The following is a 7403-nucleotide window of genomic DNA, read 5'->3' as shown; positions in this document are numbered from 1 at the left end:
GTATGATGATTAAGTAATCTAAAGTTGTGAATTATTCAAGTCCACTACTGTCATTAATTTGGCAATTGATCCTTACAGGCTTATGCCGTTGAAGTATGTCGACCTGAGCATCATGCTGTTGGACTATCACTTGTATTACTGTAGAACTTATCACTATGTGGTTTCTCAATTCTTGGACACAATAGTTTGAATTGTTATAATATATAAATACTTATTTTTGCATGACTATTGACTAGGTTAGCACATCATGGGCAGTAGCTCTTATTATTGGACCAGCCATTGGGGGATATCTTGCACAAGTATTTATTAAAGTTTTAGTTTTGTTATCTTTCCTATTAATATTTTAATGTTACTGATGTAATTTTCTTTCATTCGATAACTACTGATGTAATTTTCCTATTAATATGCAAAGTTATTTCCTATGAACTCATTCTTTGGAAGGTATTGTATATGCATATGTGCACCTAATAGTATCTTAATTAAAATCATCTCTCAAATTTACTAACTTTTTTCTTACTATTTTCAATAGGTTCCCATATTTCTTACCAAGTTTATGTATGTCCGTCTTATACTTTCTTATTCTCATAAGTTGCATATGGCTTCCGGTACATGCAATTTATATAGTGTTACTCATACTATTTATTGATGAAGATATTGTAGTTTACAATAAAAGTTTTAGTTTGAATAAGAACCAAATATTATTATTTGGTGAGTAATTAATGTATCTATTTTTTATATGGCTTATAGAAATTTTGATGATCCAAATTCATAGTATAGTTTTGGCCTAAGTTGCATAGGCATTAGCGCGATGAGATTATATAGTCCCTGATAATAGAGTTTCTATAGCTTGGGCCATATTATAACACTTTGGGCCTTTTTGGGAGCACTATGCTCCATGAAATCTATCTCCGCTCCACCAACTCCAGCATGGAACAACTCTACCTCTTGGCTTTAGAAAAAATGTGCAGCTGATGAACCTATTTGGCTGATAATGCAGTTCCAGCTCCTGTAATAGTAGGGTATGGTGGGAATAGTCTATTTTACCCATGTTGGATAGATGGGCACTACTATAGCAATCATGAAAAAAACAATGCTGCTGCGGGCGCTAAACTGCATGTGAAAAGAAAATTGATGCTGCAAGTGTAGTACGAGATGTGGCATCCATGCATGCTAGGTTAATACTTTTGATATGAAGTTTGGAACAAGTTCAAGGTTATATAAATATGTGGACCTATCTTGATTGTTATAGACAAATTTAGCTTTCATGTGTTGTAGATTTATAGTGGTGAATGTTAAGATGGTTGATGGTCTGAATCATTCACATAGAAATTGAATAAGTGCTTAGAAAGAAATTAAGGAAGTTCCATGTCTAAGAACAATTTATCTATAACATATCAATCATAATGTGTAGTAGTAGCAAAGCATAAATAAAACAAAATCATAAGAAGAATGTGTCATCCCATAATATTATCAGCTACTTATATCCAATAAGTATATCTTCTCATTCATTGATGATGAATTTTTGAATGATATATTCTTGCTAGGCTGAATTTTTTTATAGAAAGTGAGTTGCATAAACTTTTCAGGAGACATTGCATATGCACAGACTTGAAAAAAGAGAAGATCAAGCAACTGATTTACTAATGGCACATTTATCTAATTCTGAAGATTTCGTTAGGAAACACAATACTTCAACTTGGAGCTTATTCAAAAATTGGCCATTGATGTCATCTATTATTCTCTTTTGTATTACCTGCTTTGATGATATGGCTTATTTAGAGGTATATTGTAATATTTAAATTATTGTTCATTTTCTTTTCTATTAATTAAGTATTGATGATTGACTAATCAAAATAATATATATGAATAACATTTCTACCCTTCCTATCAATTAGAAATTGTACGAATAAAATCCTATCATGTTGTCATACTATCTACTAATTATTTGTATTAACAGAATATTATTTTATTCCACTCCGTCTAAATCAAAATTTGATAAACATAAACAGTTTTATATCATTTTTGGTTTCTTTGAAAGCATGAATTCCCTATATGACCACTAAATTTAAAATTTCTTTATTGTATACTACTAAATGACTAAAAAAGAGTTTTGTAGAATATTGTATATATTGTAATTTAGAGAAAATATTAAGTACAAATATTTTAGATTGAAATTGCTATATTCTAGCATTTAGTGCAACTTAAAAATTAAGGTATCTACAATTTTATTTATGGAATACTAATCCTTACTTGTTAAGATGGTTAATCTGACATAATGCATAATAGTAGTTGTTTTGTCATCATGGTTGCACTTGATAATTTCTCTTTTCTCACAACTTTCTATGCTTAGGGGAAAATAGATTATCCAAAGCTCAAGCTATTTTTGTTTCTTTGATGATAAATTTATCTATTTTTCTAGAGTATTAGCCTCTATATCTAAGTCAACTTTTGATATATCAAATTGCGAATTAGATATTTCCTTTATGGGCGGAAAGCAACAAAAAATATGGAGGATTAGGCTTCTCAACTGAAGATGTTGGTAATGTACTTTTGGTGACAGGTATCAACTTCCTAGTCCGCCAAACCAATTTATCAATTGTATTGTTATTCTTATGGTCTATGATCGAGGTGTGACATTGGTTCCCTATTCAAGATATGTGGCTTTTAACAAACCTTGCTAGATATCTTATTTGATGGTGAAAGAGACATGAGCTTAGTATGGATTTTCATATGTGCACAAAACATTGAACTCACAAATATTCTACATATGTTGTGTATGCTACTAATATGGAAATTTTTAGTGTAATGCAAGATTTAGGATAAAATCAGATCATGACATTAGTTCAAGAACTTTTGACATGACCTCACTACAATATATAAAAGAAAATTAATTGAAAATAAATTTATTTTGATTTGAAACCTTTCTTTAACCTCATTCTTCTACAATTTGTCATAATAATTATAACATGATTTAATCTATTATTTTGCAGGTTCTGGTGTACTTTTGTATCAAACTTTTGTTTATCCTTGTATTATAAAAGTTCTTGGATTGATCAATACTTCTTGTGTTGCGGCTGTGAGTACAAGTTACCATTATTTTTAAATGTTAGTTTCAATACTTTATTTTTAAAATGTGACAATCAACGTTGCAGATTCTATCTATGATGCTTCTTCTTACTTATCCACCTATGGCGAATTTGTCAAAACCATGGTTATATTGTGCAATGAATATTGCATCACTGCTGAAAAACAATTGTGTCGTAAGTACCCTTGGAACTTTAAGTTCAATGTATGGACACCTAAAGCATTTATTGATATTCCAATATTTCCATTTGGTTATTTTCTTCATATAGACCAAGATAAAACTCCAATTAAAATAGAAGAGTTATTTATTGTAGTCCAAGATCAAAATTAAATAAGGTAGTCCATGACTAGGGATCTAAAGTTTTCTACAATAAAAATAGCTTATTTACAAAAAGTATCTTATACGTAACACACTAGCATAAAAAATTGTAGATGTCTTTTTTACATTTATAGGAAACAATTGAGTCTAATTGAATGTTATTATTAAGTATATATTCTTCAGTACCATATTAACATTTTCCTTCTATTTATTAGGCTACAATTGTAACATGCTCCTTCATTCTTCAGAATAACTCTGTGGTATGTGCATTTACAATCTATTTTCATTAAACCTACTTTCCTAAGTAAACTTTATAGATCTTGTTTAACTTACAGCCTCAAGATCAAAGAGCAACTGCAAATGGAATAGCAACTACTTTGATGTCCTTTTCTAAGACATTTGCTCCAGCGGGAGCTGGTATCATGTAAGTAAAAGTTTAGTTGCTCAAGTTTGCCAAGAATAAAATCTTGATTTCTATTAGGAATCTTAGAAGAAATCTTCCAATTTATTATTTTAACAATTTAATTTACGATCCTTTTAAAATACTATTTTGTAAAAAATAATCAGAATCTTATAGCTTTTTCAATTTTGTAGGAATAGTTGGCATGCTCATATTTTTTCCATATAACATCTTTTTCCCATTATTTAGTGCTATATAGGAAGCTAATACTAAGATATTAGTATATATGGTTCTATAAATATAATAAATGAGTAAATTTATGTAAAACATCATGCTCGTATTTTTATGTTAAGGTGAGCTGAATACACTTGCTAACAAAAAGAACTTTATTATCTAGTAAATACATGGTATTTATTAATTGAGAAATGTTTCTTAAACTGACTGTATATATTACTACCACACATGCTATGCTTCAATCATATCTTGTTGACATATCACCTTACTCTATCAATGTAGGTTCTCATGGGCACAAAAACACCAACATGCTTTCTTTATTCCAGGTAAATGTGTAAAGAATTATTAAGATCAGATTGTTTTACATGCTTTTGGCATCTAATAAATCATCATAAGATCTATCAAGAGTTATTTGGATTGGACCGAACCAAAATAACCATGAACCAACATAGCTTCTCTAGGTTTTTGTCAGTAGAATATGGCTAGCAAAGGAACCATGGAAAACTAGTCAAAAATTGCAGTTTAACTCTTGAATCGGGTGGTTTTCCTGCATTAGTATACTAGAAACAAAAGAAACATGAAAGGGAGGCCAATTGAGGTCTGAACCCACACCCCAGTCTTGGGAGGGAAGGATTTCCACCACCAATATATGTTTTTATTGTGACATAGGCATAGTATATCTGAACCGGCACCCAACTGTGGTAGACTCCAACAAATCGTGTACCGTGAGGTAAACAGTTACTTGAGTCTCAATAACTATCAACATATCCTAATTAATAAATACCTTATGTTGTTTAATTTAGTCGGATTAAAGAACTCCAGTAGGATAGTATTGTGTGCATAGGGGATTGTTGGATAGCCCTTTCTACTAGGAACCATATCTTGATTCTCCACCATGGCAAGTAATGTATTTGATATTTTAATGCGTTAAGAAACTCACATATGTGATGTCTACTACCTTCCCATTCTTTAAAAAAAAAGGAGTTTACTTTGTTCCAAATTACATGCCTATATATGCCTAATGTTGTCCACATTTCACCCATCCCCTTACAATATAAATGGAAGACTAATAACTTACCCTAATCTATCAATTATGAGCTTTTTGTATTTATTTGACCTTTTTATTGCATTACTTGGTTTTGTAGGTGACCAAATATTGTTCTTCCTTTTAGCCATGGTCGTATTTGTGGAATTTATATGCACGTTCAAGCCCTTTCTAGCCATGACAAAGGAATCTTCTTCTGGTTCATGCCATTGAAAAGTTGTGTCCTGTTTTATTATGACATCTCATGTCTACAATCATCTATACAGATGTCATTTTGAAAGCTTGCAATAACCCTGCTAGTAGTGTTAGAAATAAATATCTGGTGACCTTCTTTGGTTTCCACTAGCTTATTTATGTGTTGTATGTAATCTTGGATGCTTATCAACGCACCATGTTTATATATGAAAACATCGTAACAACTTTTTACTGGTTCAGAAATCATATTGTGACCTAATTTAAATATTAAGCTTAAGAGATGCTTGGATCAAGCCTTTGATAAAATGATACGCAAACAAATTAAAACAAATGTAGAGACTCTGCTCCGTAAAAGGGTGATATCATGGATTTTAGCAATTACCATAAGATTCATTGCTATTGAATTATTTGTATTATATAGATACAAGAAAGTTGTTTTTAAGCAACATGCTTTATCTGTACTAATAAAATATATTAAGGGGAACATGGTAATCGAAGTGATCAAAGAAGAAATCCAATTGATTCCGAAATGGATATTCTACTGTATGAAGATGAGCATATATACTGCAACGGATTTTCTTTTCCATTAAGCCTCGTCGGCTATTTACACAGAGTATGCGGTGGTTTGGATGTAGAGTAAGAGCATCTTTAGCAGTCCTTAAATGGGGGATATCTCCATACCACTCACCACTCTTATTAGGCTTATTGGGAGATGTTGAATCACTTCCCCAATAAACTCGCCAATATGCCCATCATCCTCTCCATTCATCATTTGCTTACTAGAGACACACAGCCTTGTTACATATACAGGGGCGGATCTAAGGGGGGCTGAGGGGGCTCCAGCCCCCCTACTGCCCAAAACTCCATGGAGCCTCCCCCTAAAATTTTGGAGACCATTGATGAAGGAAGAGAGGGAGCAAGGAAGAAGAAGGGTCACCAGCCCCTCCTGCCTTCCATTCCTGGCTTCGCCACTGTACATATATACTATGTTTACATAAAAACACGACAAAGCTAGACGTCTATATCGCTCTGATCATTCTTATTTCGCGAATCAAATTAGTGAATGCACCTGAGCATCTGAATTTGTTGGAGGCGAGCTTGGTTCTTTCCTTTCTGTTGATATGAATAGTGCACGAACTCGTGCCAGAGATATATAACCAGAAGCATGGAAGCAAGTTCTTCCTGGAAAAAAAAACAAGAAGCAGCAGCTAGAAGCATGCAAGTTGGTTTTCAACTTTTCCTCCTCATGTGGGATGACTCGCGTTCAATTATTGGGGAGAAAGAAACAAAAGGATGAGGAGCAACAAACTGATATCCCTGACGCATGAGCTGATGCCACGCCTTACTGGCATTTAATTAGGTTTGCGCGGCGGACAAGTAGCAATTGGCCGGCAATTCGGTTTGGCTTTCCTATTGCTTGCTTTTGGACATGACACGACTCGAGCTGGAGACCGGAGAGTGTAGAAAAAAAATGACTTAGTACTTATCATTTTCAGGATATAACGCCTAATCAACATAAGCGCAACCCAAAAGAAATGACAAGTTGTATATCTAGACCGGAAAGAAGTGGCATCGCAGACGTAGCAGATGTTCCAGCCATTATGGTTGGGGATGAGAGCGACGTAGGGGCTGTAGTCGTTCCCGTAGTTGTAACCGACGTAGTGGAAGGAGTTTGTTGTGGGTACCGCCTCCCTTCGGGTGGCCACCGGCACTGTCCAGGGACGGCGGCGGCGGATTGGCGACGGCCTTCAGGAGGCTCCAGCGCCGCCACTGATCGGGCGGTTGTAGTGGGGCGGCTAGAATTTGAACTCAGTTGGACTGACTTTTCAAAGGCCGGGCCCCACTATTTATTATGGCACTGGACGACCTGGGGCCGCAACCACGTGTACGGTTGCGCCTCCGATCAGGGCGCAGAACGGGATCTAACGGCGTTCTTATTCTCTTTTTCCATTTTCTTATTTTCTGGAATTTCGGCGTTTTTTACCACCAAAAAATCCAAGAGAGTAGTACTAGTAGATGAATCCAATCAGCTTAGGGTACTGATAGCAGCTTGACCACCACGGAAGCAGCTAGCCACCAAAAAACAGCACGTGGTCATTGATTCCATCTCTTCTGTGGTAGGTAGG

Source organism: Panicum virgatum, chromosome 8K (genome assembly GCF_016808335.1).
Source record: "Panicum virgatum strain AP13 chromosome 8K, P.virgatum_v5, whole genome shotgun sequence".
Taxonomy (NCBI): domain Eukaryota; kingdom Viridiplantae; phylum Streptophyta; class Magnoliopsida; order Poales; family Poaceae; genus Panicum; species Panicum virgatum.
Note: the sequence above shows the minus strand (reverse complement) of the source record.